The sequence below is a fragment of the Passer domesticus genome, chromosome W, assembly GCF_036417665.1.
Source record: "Passer domesticus isolate bPasDom1 chromosome W, bPasDom1.hap1, whole genome shotgun sequence".
Taxonomy (NCBI): Eukaryota; Metazoa; Chordata; class Aves; order Passeriformes; family Passeridae; genus Passer; species Passer domesticus.
Genome location: NC_087511.1, coordinates 413,487 through 435,227, shown reverse-complemented (window position 1 = coordinate 435,227; position 21,741 = coordinate 413,487). Strand labels below are relative to the sequence as shown.

General features: G+C 45.3%; 1 protein-coding gene across 1 annotated transcript in view; it reads right to left on the bottom strand.

Annotated features, from left to right (window-relative positions):
* LOC135289143 (protein FAM219A-like) overlaps nt 1-21,741 on the bottom strand; it is a 217,963-nt gene that overhangs the window by 169,527 nt on the left and 26,695 nt on the right. The gene's annotated exons all lie outside the window — the stretch shown is intronic.

Below are 21,741 nucleotides of genomic sequence, written 5' to 3'. Positions count from 1 at the left end.
CAAGTAGAGGAGACGACTGTCCCATCACACAGCAGCAGACAAAACAGAAAGCTGAACAACATTCTGAGGCATCAAGCCCTAGGCCAGGCACAGCCTGAAAGCAAAACTGGTCTTTGAATTAGATGTTATTACCCTTTTTACCCTAAAAACCCTATTATCCCTTTTATCTACCCTTACCAAAAGCCTCTAACCTTTTACCCACTCCCCCACCCTTAGTACCATAGAAAAAACAAAAAAAAAAACCCCGTAAAAAACTAAAAATAAAGGGGGGAGGTGGAAGGAACAGAGGAAAGGAGCAAGAAAGGAACCCTAACCCTCCCCTCCTACCATAAAAATAACAAGTTTTGCTTATATTCCCTATCAGAAGCCCCATTCCTGCCCAAAGATGAAAAATATCTCCGTTGGCGCTGTCATCACTGCTGCCTGGATGTTCCTCACCGTGCCATGTGCCGTAGGTTGGATCGGCCCACAGCCGAGCCATAATGTCTGGGTAACCTTAGCAAGAACATTAAAACAGGATAACATGTGCTTATCCATGGGGAGCGTTGATAACCCACTTTCCACATGTCTAGTAGGAATTCCTTTCGTAGCCGATGACTGGCCCACCTATAATTCAGAGCTTCTCCGCACCACAGGTAAGCGACCCCACCAGGTAGAAACTTGGGACGAGTGGACAAAAATACTGCCCAATGCTCTTGAGGAACCCCAGGAATTGGATCTGTTGGGGTCCTCTAAGGTCACATTCTGTGTCAAATTTTACTTTAGACGTCCAAAGAATAATTTGCCTGAAATTGATCTGAACAAAAACACATACCGAAAAGACATATCGCCAATTAACAAAGCCTACAACCCTCACGATTGGTGTAATTACACTGCTCGTGTGATCTCTGTGTCCTCTCTCCACCCCAAAGTTCTACCCAAGGGAACGTTTCTCATCTGTGGTGACAGAGTATGGGCTGGGATCCCCTCACGACTCCAGGGAGGTCCCTGTACCCTAGGAAAACTTTCCACCCTTACTCCAAATATCACCTTGTTGCACGATTGGAAAAAAGAGAGCGAATTAAAACGCCACAAAAGGTCCTACACAGCATTTGATGAAAATTGCGATCCCAAATTATACGATTGGAACAAACCTAAAAAGATAGCGGTCTCTATATTCCTCCCATGGGTAGCTGCAGCTAAGGCCCTGGGTGACATAAATCACCTTGGGTGCTGGCTCAGTAAGCAAGCTAACGCTACTTCTGCTGCCCTGAGCGATCTCTTAAAGGAAGAAGGAACCACAAGACACGCCTCACTCCAAAATCGAGCAGCGATTGTCTTCCTGCTGCTTGCCCACAGACATGGCTGCGAGGACTTCGAAGGGATGTGCTGCTTCAATCTCTCTTCACGCTCGGAATCCATCCACGCCAACATCCAGAAACTGAAGGGACTTGTGAAGGACTTAAAAGTAGAACAGACCCCAGACTGGGTCAATGACCTCTTCGGTCAATGGGGATTAACTGGATGGATTGCATCCTACCTGCATTCCTACCTGAATATAATCTGATATTTGGAACACCACTTTTCCCACTGGCTTCCTAGAGGAGCAGCTTTCTTCTCCACTGGATTCCCAGAGGAAGACCAGGCACATCTACACCACCACTGGACCTTCCGAGGAAAACTACACCCTTCTACAGGATCACCGTAGAACAAAACCACATCTACCACTCCAGGAGGACTGCAGCCACCATTTAATCGGACTGCTACCAACACCCTGACCAACAGGGTGTCAGGTCATAGTCTGACTCTGTCAGTGCTGGCATTTTTTGTTTGTACTATTGCATTTGAATTTTTAGTTTTTCCTAGTAAAGAACTGCTATTCCTATTCCCATATCTTTGCCTGAGAGCCACTTAATTTCAAAATCATAATAATTCAGAGAGAGGGGGTTTACATTTTCCAATTCAGGGGAGGCTCCTGCCTTCCTTAAACAGATGCCTGTCTTTTCAAACCAAGAGAAGGACTCAAAGGAATACTAAGTAAGTTTGCTGTTAAGTCCCTTAAGGACAGAGAGGACCTGCAGAGAGAACTCAACACATCACCAACTATATGAAGTTTAACAAGGACAAGTGCCAGATTCTGCTCCTGGGATAGGGCAACCCTGGATGTGTCTATAGAGTGAGCAACAAGAGGCTGGAAAGCAGCACAGGGTAAAGGGACCTTGGGGTTGATGCCTTAATTTTTAGCTTTTATATTTTTCAGATTCTGTGCTGCTTAGGTATGTAGCTCTGAGCTTCATATTGTGTTTGTAAGCTCTCTTCACAGCGTACTTAGACAAAACAATCCTTTTCCAGCTTCAGAACCAAGAACAACTGTTACAAGCTTCAGGCCCAAAAGGCAAAAACAACGGGGAACTGAAGAGAGCAAACAAGGAGGATGGAACTTCATAATCTGAAGCTATAATTGGACAATTAACCCCAATATAAAAATTTACCAAAATTTATAAAAGTGTAAAACCTCGTGACTGGTCGTCCATTTTGTGACCATTTTGGGTCCATCTTGGGTTTAGCCCTGGCCAGGCTCTTGTACTGTCCAAGGTGTATCCTTTAAAGCCTTTTAATAAACACCTACTTCATTCTTTTCGCTCTGTCTAGTCTCTGTTCTGTGTCAGCCTTCTCAAGGCATCAGTTCTGGCACCCCAGATGGGACAACAAGGTATATGGAAAACCCCCTGGACCAGAGGAACGCCCAGCTGCTTCCCCCCCCCCCCCCCCCCCCCCCCACTCCTGCCAGCACTACTGGTGGAGGCCCCAGCTCCTGTCCAGAAGGAGTCAGAGAACCCTTGGACCCGTACAGAGACACGTGATTAATTAAATAAAGCTGTTATTCTGTTTTAGCACCTGAGTTAGGTGCTAGGAGATCTCATATAGTTTTGTTTAGTGTCAAAGGACCTTAGGGGGTGAGACAGGGAGTTGGAAATTTAACTAAGGGTAGAAACCAATTTTAGATTTAGCTGAAGTCTGCTGTTTTACGCTTGTGTAGTCTGTTAACATGTGTGCTTGCAAAAAGGCCTGCAAAGAGAACAAAGGAGATTCAAGGCTACTTAAAAAGGAATGTAAGCATCCAAGCTGAAAAGAGATAAGGAGAGGAACCCCAGCCCATCTTGGGGCTGAAGCAGACAGAAAAACTGAATCTGGGTTACAACTACCTGACTGAAGAACTGGGCAGGCTCATAAAATTGATAAGACAGTCTAATATATATGCATATGCAACAGGTTAGGGGATAAAATAGACTTGGGGATTTTCAGGGGTGCGCATGTTCTTTGGGAGGGCTATCCCACGTGTCCAGCGCCGAAATAAATCATACCAGCTTTACAACTTTTACATGTTGTGGCGTTTTTTTTTCCGCAAATCATTTGTGGCAAGCCAGCCAGCAGTCTCTGTTCCTGCAGGAGCAGACCTCCTAGGTGCGCCCCAGGATTTTCCCTAGAAGAGCCCTGTCTCTCAGCTTACCCCCCTGCAAAGACAGACAATGACCTGCTATTGTGCAGATAAAACAGTATGTATCCTTAGAAAGGCCCTGGGGGGAAAAGGAATAGGGTGGCTGATAAGCCACTCAGAAACATCTTAGTGCACAACCTTATCCCTGTGTGAATAAAAAAGTTTGAGGTTTTACCAGCAACCAGCAGCCAAGTACAGCCAGTGGCAGAGGGGTCCCCTGGTTGATAAGGCAACTAGAGAGGAGGTCACTGTTTGATAGCATGACCACAAGTGGCTCTAAGGGTGAGCCAAGTAAATCTAGACCTTATTGTTCCTATTGTGTGCTTGTAGTGTTCAGACATTGGTAGTGTAGTTTATAATTGTGTGAGTGAATAGCTTAGTGGGCTCGGTTATATAGAAGGGAAAGCGAGCGAGTGAATATACCCACATTGGGGGAGGAGAGTTCTACCCATGTCTGAAGCAGCCGAGTAGGCCCCAGGGAAGCAGCTGGGAGGCGCCAGCAGGGGCAGCTGTGGAGGCAGATAGCGTCCCGGGAAGAGTCAGCTAAGGAGAAGCAGAGCAAGCAGAGAAGTGTGAGTGAAGACACCTAGCGTGTTTGAATGTGTTTGTGTAGATCGTGCATGTTTTAACCGTGACTAGATGAACTAAAGAGATTCCACTGCCTCAGTGATTTGGGCTTGACCCCCAAGAGTTTGTGAATCCAGTAAATCACTAGATCCAGTTAACAATTTTACTGTGTGCTGTTCTTTTGATTGTGTCCAGAGTGTGTGAAGACCAGAAGAAGCTGATGTAAGTAGATGCTGAAGTGTTGTATGCTGTGTTGTGTTGAGAAAAGTGAGCACTTTAAGAGATACCCCCTTTCCCAGGAGTTTGTGTGTGAACTTTCTAGTTGAAGGGAACAGTATTCTCTGTGACACCTGGTGTTTGAGTATAACCAGTCTCTCATCAACACTTTGTGTTCAGGTATTAACCGATCCTTTGCCTGTGAGACCTAGAAAGCAAGGGTCGAACACTGTAACACAGTACCTTTGTGATCCTTCTCCTTGCAGAGTTTGCAAAGTTGCTCTGTTAGAGCTGTAATAGAGACAGCTTGTTATAGTTGACTCTCATGAATTTAAGGTACGGAGAATTTGTGTGGTTCTTCCCCCACATTGTAGTAATTTGATTCTCAAAACTGTATAGTTGTGTTTGTAGAAATTTGAAGATTTTGTTTGCAACAAGTGTAGCATTTTATGAAAAAAATACAGTATAGTGATTTATGTTTAACTGTAGTAAAAAGAATTAAAGGGATTAAAGGATTCCTCTCCTGCAACAACTTAAGCCTTGACTCTCGTGAATTTGAGATACGGGGGGAGGGGTTTGTGTTTGTGAGCATATAAAGGTTTTTGCTGTAACAGAAAAAGCCTTTTGCAAGGCAGCAAAGTGAGTGTGCCCTCTGTCAGTAGAAAAAAAGCTTTAATTGAAGATTAAATTGTGCGAGAAGAGAACTAGAAAAACCTAAGATTTTGTAAAGCAAAGTTTAAGTAGAAGAGACCAAGACAAGCACTTTGTCATTTGTGTTATTCTAAGGAAACAAAGGCTACTCGGAGAGCTATAAAGATTTTAGTAACAACCAGTCGCAAGAAGCAAAGAAGTAATAAAGTGTTTGAATTATTAGAAAAGAGTTTCAAGTAATTTGAGAAACCCAGCAGAAATAATTAAAACTGAGTGTGCTCAACCTCTTTTTATACCCTAAGACTTTCAAATTAAGGCAAAGAGTTAAGATTAATTAGAAAAATAGGGACTAAGAAAACAGAATTTTTAGTAGACACAAGGGCCACATACTCAGTGTTAAATAAAGCCTTAATGCCTATAACAGATGATTAGGTTATAATAAAGAAGCAACTAGCCAATCTGAAAAAGCATATTTTTGCAAACCATCAAAATATAAACTTATAAAACAAGTGAAGTTTCATAAGTTTTGTATATGCCCATCTCTCCAAAGGCACTGCTGGGTAGAAATTTGTTAGAGCAGCTAGGAGCAAAAAACACATTTAAAGATAAGAAGATTATTTTAGAAGTAAAGGATCAACAATATGTAGACACACTAAGCTTAATGTTAACAATTAATGAAACCAAAATTGTAAATAAAGATGAAATTAACAAAAAAATAATTGATCAAGTGTTTCCTAGGGTATGAGCCTCTAACATACCAGAAAGGGCAAAGAATGCTCCTCCTGTACAAGTTAAAGAAAACAACCAGTTAAGGTCAAGCAGTAAAAAGCGTAATCTGCACCCAGTAGTAAGAAATCCATGCAACTTGTTAATGTTTGACACCTAAACTAACCTAGTTTACCATTTTAAATTTAAAAGATGCCTTCTTTTGCCTCCCTCTCCATAAAGCCAGCCAGAAAATTTTTGCCTTCAAATGAGAGAATCCCAAGAGTAAGTGTAAGACTCAACTCACATAGACAGTATTACCCCAAAGTTTAACAACAAACCCAAGATATTCAAACAACAACCTACAAGAGATCTAGAGTCCTAAGAAGCTCCATCAGAGAAAAAATAGCTGCTGCATTATGTAAACAACCTCCTGATAGCTAACCAAATCCAAGAGACATATGTAGATTAGACAGTAAGCCTCCTGAACTTTTTTAAGTTTACAAAAGTATAAAGTACCTCAAAAAAAGCTCAGATAGTGAAGCAGTCACCTACCTGAGTTATGAAGTCAATACTAGACAAAATACTCTAAGGCTTGACCAAAAAGAAGCACACAAATTCACTCTAAGCAAGAAGATGACTTTACTGAAGTCCCATACAGTGTCTGCAGTGCTAGAAGTAAAAGGCAGACATCAGCTTTCCCCACAAAAGTTCCTGAAGTACCAAGCCATAATAGTAAGATGAGATAATGTAGACATTGTAGTCACTAACCTTATAAACCCAACTTCTTTTCTCAGTGAGATACAAGAGAACCAGTGATCCATAATTACCTAGAAGCTATCAAAGCCACCTACTCCATTTATCCAAATTTGAAAGATATCCCCCTCCATAATGCAGAGAGCTAGTTCACTAATAGAAGCAGTTATGTCATCAGCAAAAAGAGACATGCTAAGTATGTTGTCACCACTTATAAAGAAGTAAAAGTCTAGACTGCTATCAATAACCGCCCCTGCACAAAAGACTGAGAATTATCAAAGTATGCATTTGAAATTGTGCATGCACACAAAGCAATTTAGATGCACAAGAAAGAATGAAACTGTTAGAAGCTGTCCAGCTACCTAAGAATGCATATCAAAGCATACCAAAAAGTGACCTCAGAATAAAAGCAGAGAGACATGTAAAATAAGCAACAAAAAGTGAGATTCCCACTGAGGGAGCCCTAATTCCAGATAGCTTTTAAAGGTAAGCCAGAATAAGGAAAAATAGTTAATCCAAAATCAAGAAGAAATATATGACAAAGAGGGGTGGGCTACTGTTAACAGGAAACTAGTTATTCATTCTCATTTGTTGCAGTCATTCATGAGAGAAGAACACCAGAAAACCCAGTAGAAAATTGATGCCCTAAAAATATCCCCAAACCAAAACTTAGCCAAACTGAGAAGACCCATAGACCTGAGCAGCAGTAGATTGGGAGCTGGCTCAGAGAATTTCTGCCTTCCCAGTAACATATATAAAGGGAAAAAGAGGTGGGGCCACCACTAAAACAACGTGGGAATCTAACACAAATAAAGAACTTGTACAACTATGAAATATAGCCAAAGAATATGGTAGAAGTTCACATATTTCTAGAAATTTCCTAGAAGCAATCTTCTCAGCTCATGTTTTAGTACCTCACTGTGTTAAAAATATTGCCCACTGCCTTCTTTCCCCAGAAGAATATATGCTATGGGAAAGGCATTGGAAAAGACAATTAAAAACATTTTCAGAAACCTATGCTAAAGATGCAAATAGGCCAGATTTTACAGTCGAACAGCTGGCTGGAGAAGGGGATTTACAGAAACCCTCTGACCAAGGTAACACCTTACCTAAGGCAGCACTACAAGACTTGGCTATTGCAGCAAAAACCTCCTTACTTCTTACCCCAGATGACTCTATTCCTACCCAACACTTTTCTAATAGAAAACCAGAAACCCAATAACAGCCTTCTCTCGGCTGTCAAGCACTTTCCCTTTTGGTGTAGTTATGGTCATAGCTGGAAGGGGCACTGTTGGCTCCTGGCCAGGCAGGGCTGATTGTGATGATTCCCCCATGGCTGCAGGGGGCACTGTGGCACAAGCTCAGCTGCCTCTCCATGTGGTAATAGCAGCTCAGCCACCAGGAGAGGGAGGAAAAAAGGGGGTTTCCTTTGCAAACTCATGGGGAGCAGCCAGTCTCAGTGCCATTCAGGAAGCTGAATGGACTGTAGCAGGAACCTCGGAGTAGCAGGCTGGAACAGCAAAGGTGAGCACAGCCAGGGTGTCAAACAAAGTGTAGCAAAACCTCCAAAGCCATGGCAGGAACCATGGGGGTCTGGGCAGACATGGGGTGTCAAGTTAAAGTGTAGAAAAAGCCTGAAGCAGCAGCAGAAAAACAGCAGGGGTGGGCAGTAGCAGACGGGCTTCTGCAAGCAGCTGGGTGACACTTCCTCCGGGAGACGGAGGGGGTCAGGGTTCCCTTCCTAGTGAGGTTGGGTGTTGAAAAGGTCCCAGTTAAACAGCTGCTCTCACAAGCAGAAGTTCACTCATGGTAAGGACAAGCAGTGCAGGACAAAAACTCCCCAGTGGCAGGAAATCCCCTGGGCAGCAACAGTCTGGCACCAAAACCACAACTTTCTCTACTCTGATCCCAAGAGGGAGTGTGTGAGGGAGGGCTGAGCCCATCCCCTCACCCCCCAGCCAAAATCTCAAGGTATCTCTGCACTTCCCAAGAGAAAGTCCCCCATCAACAAATGGTAGCAAACTGCACCCTTCCCCCTTCTCCTCCTTCCAGCCACATCTTTTGTCTCTTAAGTGTCGTCATTATCATCTCTTAGGCAACAAATGGGAAAAAATTCCCTGAGATAAGGAAAAAAAAAGGAAAAATCCTAACCTCCAACAATTAGGAAAAAGTTCTTCACAGAAAGATTGAGCATTGGAATGGACTGCCCAGAGAGGTGCTGGAGTCACCATCACTGGAGGTGTTAAAAAAAAAGACTGGATGTGGCACTTAGTGCCATGGCCTTGATGCCAAATGATTTTTGCCTTGTTCTTTTATATAGTCTTGTTATAGATACATATTGTATTTTTTTTTTTTGCAAATATTAAAATGGATTTTACATGTGTGGTGTTAAAGTAACTGTTATAAAGATATAGTTATGTTGTAGGTTAAGAAGGAAGTGAGTTTTTTGGGAGGTTGTGGTCAAACCAGTCAGTGCTTGGATTTGAATATTGGCACCTGGTTTGGCCACTGAAGGTATGGACTGTCTCTGAGAACACAGGTGATTAAAAGCAAGAACTCCCAGGAGAACTCTCTCTTGGGTCTGGTCCGTGAAGGAGCTCAGACCTCCCCTGCCCAGCTGGGGCTGGGTGGGGGAGGGGAAGCCATGTGGCCGGGTGAGGTAGGCCGGAGCCTTGGGCAGAGGAGAGGGGGTGAAGGCCTTGCAAGATGGAAGGGTGGAGGAGCCCTGAGAAGCATCAGGCTTCAGATATGCTAACTATCAGCACTCACTATCTGAAGACAGTGTGGGTCAAGGCCAAAACTGAAGGTGATGATAAAAAATGGACTAAAACCACAACTGAAATAAATGGGCAGGAGATCTTTCTCCTTTTTAATGCCTTTATTAAGAAGAATCAGCTCAGGTGGGGAGAAATCGACGGGTTGCACCCTCGCCGCCGTTGCTCCCAGGCGTGGCACGAAGGAGGAGGATGATGCAGTTTTGTCTGCTGGTCTGCAGACAGAACTGGGGACTCTGTCCTCACGGGAGAGTCATGGAGTCCTTGGTTTGTTTGTTTAGAAACCCGGGGGGTCTCTTTAATCAGTTTCTTTTCAGGTTAGGGTGAGAAATAAAAAGGTCCAAGCAGGCACGGGACCACGCTCCCATCCTTAGACGTCACTTACGTCACTTGTTGGCTCGTGATTTTAGGGGTTTTTTTCTTGTAAAAACTGTAAAACTGTAAAAACCCAAGGTGCACTGCATTTCTTATTTGCATACTGGCTCCGATGTCACTCCTATTTTCTTTACCTCAGAGGGGTCTGTCCTGGCAAGTGGCCAGCATCAGGGAAACAATCAGTTAATCACCCGCCATTAACGAGTGATTAAGGGCTTTTCTTCGGCAGTGAAACCAAAGGAGTCTGACTCGGTCTGACTTGGTTTTTTTAACTCTGAAACTTAAAAAAAATACAACTTTCTATTCATAACAGCTCCCCCCTATTTTTCTTTGATCAAGCTTAAGCTTGCACCAACTTATAATTTTTGGCTCATTAACATAGAATTTCCTATATTTTTTGTATTGATAATACATTTCTTCAGCACTCGGGTGATCATATTTACTAAACTTCATTACCCTTTTTGGTTTTTTCAGGTTAATTTCTTTAGAGATCCTTAGGTTATTCTGTATAGCAGATGTCACTATTTTTGTTAAACATGGAAATAAGAACAGACTAACAAGTGTACCCACAGTGAAGGTTATAGTTTTCCAATTTTTTTTGAAAATCCATAGATTATCCCACCAACTGGAATCAAGTGTAGGAGTCCTTTGATTTCGTAAATATGCTAGTTTTTTTATTTCGTTTAAAGTGTTTCTAATGACTGCCACAATTAATTTGATTTGATAAAATACTGTTTTGGTTTGGTTGAGTTGGTCATTAATATGATTAAGAGCCAATGCGGTCTGATTAGATATTACTTCTAATTCTGACTGTAGTTTCAAAATTTTGTTTAACATATATTGTTTCTTCAGTTTTGTTTTTCTCAAATCCTCATATATAGGAACTCTTAAACTTGATCCAGATTCTTTGTGTATTATAAAGACAGTTTGTTTTATAATTTTAATGATGCCACCACTAGACCAGCCTCTTGGCAATTCAGTGGATGTTGTGGTACCATTGACCCAAAACAGGTGTTTAGGGGTTTCCTGAAAGATATTAATTTTTGTCGTGCCCTCCCAATATTTAGAAATACTTTTTCCTTTTATCAGATTCACCAGGTTTGCTTCAGTAGCATTACGTTCAAAGCACCACCAGGTTTCTCCTACAGGGTGCTCTCCTAGGAGTGGCTGCCTAAAGGTGGCGGTGTCCCGGGTCATCCAATATATTTTCTTATTCTCTTGATAAAAGATCAATTGGGAGAGGTTAACACAATTGTTGTGGACTCTCAGCAAGGAGCTTACTTCTTTCTCATAGAAAGGTTGGTAGTACTCATTGCACAGCTCTCCTGGGCTCTCCAGAGCACCACCAGCAATCAGAGCCAGCACTACTACCCTTCCCAAGAGTCCGGTATGGGTCATCCTGCACAGCCTGCCCACCCGGCCTTGCCTCTTGAGGATTTTACTGAGAAGAAGTCTCCAAGTTCTTTAGAGTCTCTTGCTCCTCTGGTTAAACCTCTCTTGATCTGTCCCTGCTAGTTTGGTCCCTCCTAGGGGAGCACTCTGGAGAAGATTAACCTGGGGTCTTTGGTACCAAGTTGGGACGACTTAACCAGAATTACTTATTAACAATTTTTAACTTTTACAAATTTCTTAAAACACTTCAAGACATGTTATGATTCTAAACTTTTTTCTTATGCAGTTCATCAGTCTTTTTGAATGTCAATTTTAAGTCATTTGGTCCTTTTATAATAGTATACTCAGCTGAATTAACTCCCGATGCGGTTGAATCTTGTCCTGAGTTAGGGTGTGAGGGTGGTGTAGAATCTTGTCCAATACCAGAGGGAGACACTGACGAATCTTGTCCAATACTCGGGGGTGAGACTGGTCCTTTAATTCTCGTGATGTGGGTCCAACCTTTTTCTCTGGTTCGCACAGCCGAATTAGTGATGAGGAGTACCTGAAAGGGGCCTTCAAATTTAGGCATTAATGGTCTATAATTCCAGGATTTTATTAAAACCCAATCTCCTGGGGTGATGTCATGTGCTTTTGTATCAAGAGGGGAGGTTTGGGGGAGGTATCCTCTTTTTCTAAGTCCTTCTAGAGTTCTTCCAATTACTTCTAAATATTTCCTTGTAGCTTCTTCTCCTTCCAGGTAGTCTCCTGTGCTATAGGGTGTTAACAAGAATGGCAATCCGAACATCATTTCATAGGGTGAAATCCCTATATCAGACCGGGGTCTTGTTCTGATGCGCAAGAGCGCTAGGGGCAAACACTTTAGCCAATTCATTTTTGTTTCTTCGATCAATTTAGTCAATACATTTTTGAGAGTTTTGTTCATTCGTTCCACCCTCCCAGAACTCTGGGGGTGCCACGGAGTATGCAATCTCCATTTTATTCCTAAAACTTCAATTATATTGTGCAATGTTTGAGCTACAAAATGTGGACCTCGGTCTGAGTCTATGGTATTCACCATTCCGTATCTGGGGATAATGTTTTCTAAGATTACCTTTGCTACTACTTGGGCTGTTTCCCTTTTGGTTGGGAAGGCTTCTACCCAGTGAGTGAGATGATCTACTATAACTAGTAAATATTTGTATCCTTGTACTGGGGGCATATCAGTAAAATCTATTTGTATGCTCTGGAAAGGTCTTAGAGTTAGTTCTCTCCCTCCAGGTGTTACTTTTCTCATGACTTTCTGGTTTACTTTTTGGCAAATTAAACACCCTTTTGTGATTGCTTTTGCTAGGTCATATGCACCTATGCACAGGTTATTTCTTAGGAAATGATCACATAGTCCTTGGACTCCCCAGTGGGTTAATTTATGTAGTTCTGTTAGCACTGTCCGTGCAAGTGCTTTGTTTAAGAACACCCGTCCGTCTGATGTTAACCACACCCCTCGTTGCCCTTGGCGTAACTTTAAATCTTTTATAGCCTTTAATTCTTTTTCACTATATATGGGGGTTTCTCTTTCATTCTCTTTGAGTGTGGTTTCTGCTTTAAAAACTCTTACTGGATATCCTGGTTCTAAAGCTGCTTCCATTGCTATCTGATCAGCCAATCGGTTTCCTTTAACTTCAAGGCCGTGTCCTTTTTGGTGCCCTTTTATATGGACTACTGCTATTTCTGTTGGTTTTTGTAGAGATTCCAATACAGACTTGACTAGATTCTCATGTATGACTGGCTATTTCCCTGAGGGCAGAAGCCCAGCGGGGAATGCCGGCCCGCCAGGATAGCTCACGGAGGGTCCAGGATCGCCCAGTGGGGGGCTCAGGCAACCCAGGCAAGCTATAGTGATTTGCAGCTCAGCTCTTTAGTGATTTCAGCTCTTTTAGCTTGCCTGGGGCCGTCGCCCTAGGTATCGCCGCAGCAGACGCAGAGAGAGAGGGAGCAGCTCTGTGTGGGTTCCGCAGGGTTCTTTTATTGGGGTCTCCGCGAAGGGTCCAGTGACAGCTCTCCTCTGCCGAACCGGGCAGAGTTTAGGGGTTTTTATACCTTACAGGGGTATTGAAAACTGTCCAATAGTAAGGGTCAGGGGAAAAGTGACCTATGGATATACAGGGAGATAACAGGGTCCGAAAGGCGGAAGAGAGGGGCTTCTAAAACCTTAGTCATGCTGACTTTGGTATTTCCTAGCTCAGGCCTCTGATCGCCAGGGAGGCCTTGCAGGCCTTGTGCCTGCTACAACTCCACTTTCTGTATTTAGAAAAAAGGCGTTCCCTATGGTTCTTTTAAAACAATGGACAAGGCATGAGAGCATAAGTAACACGATGACAATTACAAGAAAAATCCACAACATTCCCTTAACCAAAGATGCAACCCATCCCGTTAATCCCCATTGACCGAAGAGATCATTGACCCAGTCTGGGGTCTGTTCTACTTTTAAGTCCTTCACAAGTCCCTTCAGTTTCTGGATGTTGGCGTGGATGGATTCCGAGCGTGAAGAGAGATTGAAGCAGCACATCCCGTCGAAGTCCTCGCAGCCATGTCCGTGGGCAAGCAGCAGGAAGTCAATCGCTGCTCGATTTTGGAGTGAGGCGTGTCTTGTGGTTTCTTCTTCCTTTAAGAGATCGCTCAGGGCAGCAGAAGTAGCGTTAGCTTGCTTACTGAGCCAGCACCCAAGGTGATTTATGTCACCCAGGGCCTTAGCTGCAGCTACCCATGGTAGGAATATAGAGACCGCTATCTTTTTAGGTTTGTTCCAATCGTATAATTTGGGATCGCAATTTTCATCAAATGCTGTGTAGGACCTTTTGTGGCGTTTTAATTCGCTCTCTTTTTTCCAATTGTGCAACAAGGTGATATTTGGAGTAAGGGTGGAAAGCTTTCCTAGGGTACAGGGACCTCCCTGGAGTCGTGAGGGGATCCCAGCCCATACTCTGTCACCACAGATGAGAAACGTTCCCTTGGGTAGAACTTTGGGATGGAGAGAGGACACAGAGATCACACGAGCAGTGTAATTACACCAATCGTGAGGGTTGTAGGCTTTGTTAATTGGCGATATGTCTTTTCGGTATGTGTTTTTGTTCAGATCAATTTCAGGCAAATTATTCTTTGGACGTCTAAAGTAAAATTTGACACAGAAGGTGGCCTTAGAGGACCCCAATAGATCCAATTCTTGAGGTTCCTCAAGAGCATTGGGCAGTATTTTTGTCCACTCGTCCCAAGTTTCTACCGGGTGGGGTCGCTTACCTGTGGTGCGGAGAAGCTCTGAATTATAGACGGGCCAGTCATCGGCTACGAAAGGAATTCCTACTAGACACGTGGAAAGTGGGTTATCAATGCTCGCCATGGATAAGCACATGTTATCCTGTTTTAATGTTCTTGCTAAGGTTACCCAGACATTATGGCTCGGCTGTGGGCCGATCCAACCGATGGCACACGGTACCGTGAGGAACATCCAGGCAGCAGTGAGGACAGCGCCAACGGAGATATTTTTCATCTTTGGGCAGGAATGGGGCTTCTGATAGGGAATATAAGCAAAACTTGTTATTTTTATGGTAGGAGGGGAGGGTTAGGGTTCCTTTCTTCTGTTCCTTCCACCCCCCCCTTTTATTTTTAGTTTTTTACTGTTTTTTGTTTTTTTATTTTGTTGTTGTTTTTTCTATGGTGCTAAGGGTGGGGGAGTAGGTAAAAGGTTAGAGGCTTTTGGTAAGGGTTGATAAAAGGGACAATAGGGTTTTTTAGGGTAAAAAGGGTAATAACATCTAATTCAGAGAACAGTTTTGTTTTCAGGCTGTGCCTGGCCTAGGGCTTGATGCCTCAGAATGTTGTTCAGCTTTCTGTTTTGTCTGCTGCTGTGTGATGGGACAGTCGTTTCCTCCACCTGTGGATGTTTGGCGACGTCTTCGTCTCCAGGCCGAGCTGGTCTGGTTTTGAGGAGGTCTTGTGTTTGACTCAGGAGGATTCTTGTCACTGCTTGTGGAAGTGGTATTTGCAGTGCCTAGGTATGGTTTTATGTTTTTCCCTGGGTACCATCTTGGACCAGATGGTAGCAGAACACACGCATATCCTCTTCCCCACGTGATGAGTTCGAAAGGTCCCGAGACTTTATGTGTTTCTGGGTCCTTCACCAGCACAGGAGGTTTCTCTGTGAGCTTTGCTTGGGTGGTATTTGCAAAGTGGCGAAGTATTGGTGGATCAGGCTCTGAGGTTGTACAGTTCAGGAAGTTGATGACATAGAGAGCCTTGCAAAGTCTTTCAACTGGAGAAATGATTTTTGTTCCTCTCTGTTGCTGATTGAGGACTCTTTTGAGAGTTTGATGTGTCCTTTCCACGATGGATTGTCCTGTCGGGTTTGCAGGTATACCTGTCTTGTGTTGTATTCCCCACCCACTGAAGAACTCTTTTAACTTACGAGAGGTATAGGCAGGTCCATTGTGTTTTGATCTCCTTTAGTACTCCCAGGGTAGCAAAGGCGAGGAGAAAATGTTTTATGGTGTGCTGCGCTGTTTCTCCTGTATGTGTTGATGCAAATACTGCTCCTGAGAATGTATCAACCGATACATGCACGTACTTTGACCTTCCAAAAGGTGCAAAGTGGGTTACATCTGTCTGCCACAGCTGGCAGCTGTTTAAACCTCGGGGATTGACTCCCGTCCCCATAGATGGTATCTGGTTGTTTTGACAGTTCGGGCATGTGGCAACAATAGCTTTTGCCTGATCTTTTGAAAGCTTGAACATTCTGACAAGGGCAGGCACATTTTGATGAAAAAATGAGTGTGACAACTTTGCCTGGGCAAAGATGTTAGGGACATTAGCAGTCTCTATTGCCATGGCTAAGGTGTCTGCTTTCCTGTTCCCTTCTGCAATGAAACCTGGGAGGTCAGTGTGTGACCTCACATGCATTATATAGTAAGGTTGTTTTCTGTGGGAAATTAAGCGTGTTAATGTGGAAATCAATTGGTATAACTTTGGATTGGAAACCTCTTTGAGAAGAGCATGTTCTGCTCTCATAGCTATGCCAGCAACATAAGCTGAATCTGTGACCAGATTAAAAGGTTCGTCTTTGAATTTCTCAAAGCCTCTGACAACAGCTGCTAACTTCGCAATCTGTGGAGATCCCTCCACTATTTTTATGTCAGATTCCCAATTTTGGGTATTAGAGTCCCTCCATGTCATTACCGACTTGTGGGATGACCCTGAGCCATCTGTAAAGATGGTTAGAACTTTGAGAGGTGTCCTACTTTGGACTAATTTTGGGGTCAGATGAAATGTTACATCACGATTAAAAAGCTTATGTTTTGGGATATGCACTGAAATTTGGCCTGTATAGCTATCTAAGGCGTACTGGAGACTCTCATTGGTCTGGAGCAAATGTTCCAGATCCCCAGTGGTCATTGGCAAATATATGCATGTGAACTCACACCCTGCAAGGGAACGGAGGCGAGTTCTAGCCTTTTTTATTAAATGTGCCATAATTTCTTGGAAGGTGGTAATTGTCTTTGTGGGTTGGTTATTTGTAAAGATCCACTCCAGGATTAGTAGAGGGTCTCGAAGTTGAGTGTCCCATTGGAAAATCAGTCCATAGAACCTAGGTGCTTTTCCCAGAATGACGAACTGGAAAGGCAGGCTGGGCTCGAAGCGATGGGCTTTGCGTGAAGACAGGGCTTCTTGGACCTTGGTGATGGCATCTCGGGCCTCTGGTGTTAGAGTGCATGGAGAGTCCAGATTCTCCTTGCCCCGGAGAAGGTTGAACAGTGGAGCGAGGTCCTCTGTTGTAATTCCTAGCAGTGGACGTACCCAGTTGATGGATCTGCACAGACTGTGTAAGCCTCTCAGGGTTTTTGGGTCGTCTCAGATGGCGAGCTGCTGGGGTACGATGGTCCTTTCCCGGATCTGGAGTCCAAGGTAAGTCCATGGATTGGTGTACTGTATTTTGTCCTCACGGATGTCAAATCCTGCCTGTTCTATGGTTTCAATAGTCCTTTTAACTGCTTTGTCCAAGTACGTTTTTTCTGGTGCACAGACCAGGATATCGTCCATATAGTGATGGATGATCGCATCTGGGAATAGGTTCCGAACAGGAGACAGGATGTGAGCAACATACCACTGGCATATACTGGGACTGCACTTTAGTCCTTGAGGAAGGTAAAGCCAATGATATCTTTTGAGTGGAGCCTCTCTGTTAAGAGAGGGGACGGAGAAGGCAAACCGTGGCGCGTCCTGGGGATGCAGCGGGATGCTGAAGAAACAGTCTTTAATATCAATGATAGCAAGTGTCCAGTCTCTAGGCAGCATCGATGGTGAGGGCAGGCCAGGCTGAAGGGGACCCATGTCCTCGATGACCTCGTTGATTTTGCGAAGATCGTGGACGAGCCTCCACCTGTCCGTTCCAGGCTTTTGTAGTACGAAGACTGGAGAATTCCAAGGGCTGGTGGTCTCTACGATGTGGCCTTTGGCGAGCTGTTCATCCACAAGGGCATGTAGTGCGCGCAGTTTGACTTTAGAGAGGGGCCACTGCTCGATCCAGATCGGGTCATGGCATTTCCAGGTGAGACGAGGAGTGTCTGGCAGTGCGCGCTCCTCAGTGGCCCCGATTAGAAATCCAGACTGGGAATACGTAGGGAGGCTCCCCACTGACATAAAATGTCCCGTCCATACAAGGTGATGGGGGCCCTTACCACAAATGGGCGGATGGTTGCCAACTTGCCTTCAGGCCCTTCGATGAGGATGTTGTTCTTGCTCCGCATGGAAACTGTAGCTCCACCGATCCCTGTGATCATGCCTACCACAGGTTGTAGTTCCCAGTGTGCTGGCCATTCAGAGCGGGTGATGATGGTCACGTCTGCACCGGTGTCCAGCATCCCTGGTAGGTGGAACTTCTCTCCTCTGCAGGTAAGACCGCACTCGATGACAGGCTTACTCGGTCCCACAACTTGCATCCACATTGCTGTGGGGTTGAGAGGAAGCTGTTCCCTGTGATTCTTAGGGAGTAGAAAGGCTTGTGCAAATGGGGTACCCTTTGGAAGAAAATATGGTGAGTCTGTGCAGTACACCTGGACAAAGATTTCTTGTCCCGGGTGCACTGTTTGTACTTCTGGAACAACAAATATTTCCTTTGGGCTATGGAGAGAATCACCTATAATTAAGATGTTAGAAGGACCACCTTTTGGCCCACGTTTGCCTGTGGGAACACGATAAACATTGTCATTTTTTAAGTCAATGGACAGTGCAGTTACCAGCTGCCGGCGCGTTCCCTTTGGTATCGCTCCGTGTGTTGGATCCTCCTCATGTGGTCTGGAATCTCCTGGGATGGTGCATGACTGGGTCTGGATGGCCTTTGATTTGGTGTCTTTGCGTGGGGCCCCACCACGCTCCGATGGAAGTTTCCTGGACGCGGCTGATAGTACTGCTGATTCTGGGGCCTTTGGTGGAAATTGCGAGGGTACCTGGGAGGTGACCTCTCTGGACAGTCCTTTATAAAATGTCCAAAATCTCCGCAGTGGTAGCAGCGGACCTGGTCTTTAGAAGCTATTACTGCATATGCACTAGAAACTCCTTCTGCAATACCCTTAGTTACTGCTTGGGCCACTGTATCTTCAGTGGAAAAGTGGCGTGTGCAGCTTTCCAGCATATGCTCTATGGTAGGTTCTGTGTCTAAGGGTAAGGCTCTCAGAATTGCTTTACATTTTTCATTCACATTACTCATGGCAAGTTTACACAACAGTTCTTTTCTTGCCTCTGTGCTCTCTATCTGTTTTTCCAGAGCATCCTTAATTCTATCCACAAATTTGATAAAGCTTTCATCTATTCCTTGTTTGATAGTAGAAAAGTATTGGGTAGGGGTAGGGACATCAGGGGTAAGGAGTAAGGAGGTTTTTGCTGCTATAGCCACGTCTTGTAATGTTGCCTTAGGTAAGGTATCAGCTTGGTCAGAGGGTTTTTGCAAATCCCCTTCACCAGCCAGCTGTTCGAGTGTAAAATTTGACTTATCAGCATCTGCAGCGTAGTTATCTGATAATGTTTTTAATTGCTTTTTCCAATGCCTTTCCCAAAGCATGTACTCGTCGGGAGAAAGGAGGCACTGGGCAATATTTTTAATATCGTGGGGTACCAGAACATGTGCTGAGAACGTAGCCTCTAGGAAATTTCTAAAAATATGTGAACTTCTACCATGTTCTGTGGCTGTATTTCTTAATTGCACAAGTTCTTTATTTGTAATAGGTTCCCATGTCTTTCTAGTGGTGGCACCTCCTCGTTTTCCCTTCTTATATTCTACTGGAAAGGCAGTAATTCTCTGAGCTAATTGCCAGTCCCCTGCCTGTGTGGCTTCCATTTTTATTTTTGCCCATGGATCTACATATTCTATTTCCAAATCAGAATCGCTGTCACTGCTGTCATCAGATGACGGCAAGTGAGGGCTAGCAGGTCGTGCCTTATGTTTCTTATGGCTGGCTGGAGCACCATTTGGCAGAGGTGCATGTGGCTGGGCAGGGTATAAGGCAGCATATGGCAGAACGTGGCTACAGGGAGGCAGCTGTGCTGGAGTGGCCGTGCAATGCGTGATACAGCATGCACAGGACTGGGGGGCGTGGGGAGGGGGGACAGAACTGAAGGAAGTCTGGGGGGTCCTGACCGGGGGCTGCGGAGCGTGGGTATGGGGGCAGGGGGTGTGCGGGATGGAGGAGGCGGCGGGACTGGAAGAGGGTGCGGCGGATACAGGGTGGCTTGGGTCTGGGGCCGATACACGAGCGGGCACGATTCCGGTGGCAGGCAAAGGCGCGGTGGTGGGGGGGGGCGTGGGTACGCAGGCGGGCTGGTCCGGTGCCGCAGCAGGGATGATGCCGGGGGCAGGGAAAGACGCGATGGTGGCGGGGGGCGCGAGGGCGGGAGAGGGAGTGGGGGCAGGCGCGGCAGGGAGAGGAGGGACGGAAAAGGGGGTGGGGGGGGCCCCAGTAGGGTCGGGGGGAACAGGGGGAGGGGTGGGGTTTGGGTCAGTCCCGGCGGGAACTGGTGCAGATGCTCTCGGAGATAACACAGACCAAGGAGGCGGGCAGGGTGTGGCTCCCGAGGGGAAGGCGGGGGGATAGAGGGGGTGGGGAGGGGCCGTGCGCACCCTGGGGTCGGGGGGTTGCGGCGCAGACGGCAGGACGCTTGGATCCAGAGGAGTACTGGAATCCAGGGTGGAGGGGGGTGTTATCTCCTCGATTAGCATTTGAAATAGGCGCTTCTGTTAAGTCAGATAAGAACTTCCCGTTTCCTTCGACAGACGTTAGCCCTGAAGTTACTATCTTTTTGTTAGTTTTTTCTACAGCTTTAGTGATAGCGTGAAACATAGGTAAAAACCGGGTTACAGAAAAGTCTTGGTTAATTTGAAACTTATATATCGTGGTCCCAATTGTATCCCAAAAGGAGTCTAAGGTAATAGTCTGTGTATTAGTATCTGGGAAGTGGCAGAGAATCCACTTTATAAATTTTTTCAGGTTAGTTTTTGAAAGGTTACCTTTAGAAAAAGAAAAGTTGTTAGAAGATAGGATTTCTAGGATTAGTGAATATAAATCTCTCTCATTCTGGGATCGCTTAAACGTACTAAGCTTTGATCCCATTTTTCAGTTCCCACCAGCAGAACAAAAGAGAAAAAATAAAGAAAAAACCAAAAAAAAGGACCCGAGGAAAAGTATTTTGCGCGCAAGAAAGGCTGTGTTAAACTTACACTTTTTCAGCCTGTTGTGGGTCAAAGTTCTGCTGGGGGTCGTCTGCTCGTCAGCCTCCGTGAACACTCGCGTGCCCAGGTGTCGGGGTGCGGGTCGGCTGACCTCCTGTTCAGAAGAGTCCTTCTATAACGAAGAGCTTCTCCTTCCAGGATTTCTGGCGAGCGGAGGCAGTGACAATTTCACGAAGAAATGCTGCTCGTCTGAGATGCCAGGTCTGGCATTCAGTTCCGTGGCCAGGGTATCACGGCGGTTCAGATGTCGGCCCAGGGGCCCCTTGCTGTTCGGGTGTCCGCTATGTTCGGTGCGCCAGCTATGGCGGGCTATTACCCTCAGGGCAGAAGCCCAGCGAGGAATGCCGGCCCGCCAGGATAGCTCAGCGGAGGGCCAGGATCACTCAGTGGGGGGCTCAGGCAACCCAGGCAGGCTATAGTGATTTGCAGCTCAGCTCTTTAGTGATTTCAGCTCTTTTAGCTTGCCTGGGGCCGTCGCCCTAGGTATCGCCGCAGCAGACGCAGAGAGAGAGGGAGCAGCGCTGTATGGGTTCCGCAGGGTTCTTTTATTCGGGTCTCCGCGAAGGGTCCAGTGACAGCTCTTCTCCGCCGAACCGGGCAGAGTTAGGGGTTTTTATACCTTACAGGGGTATTGAAAACTGTCCAATAGTAAGGGTCAGGGGAAAAGTGACCTATGGATATACAGGGAGATAACAGTGTCCAAAAGGCGGAAGAGAGGGGCTTCTAAAACCTTAGTCATGCTGACTTTGGTATTTCCTAGCTCAGGCTTCTGATCGCCAAGTCCTTGCAGGCCTTGTGCCTGCTACAGTGAAGGGTCTGGAGGGGAAGCTTTATGAGGAGTGGCTGAGGGCACTTGGTTTCTTCAGCCTGGAAAAGAGGTGACAGGGAGGAGACCTCATTAGTCTTCAACTTCCTCTTGAGGGGAAGCAGAGAGGCAGGTACTGATCTCTTCACTCTCGTGGCCACTAACAGAATTTGAGGAAATGGCATGAAATTGTGACAGGGGAGGTTTATGTTGGTGTCATGGTTCTGTAACCCCCCCCCCAAGTGGGTGGCTGCAGAGGAGAGTTAGAGGC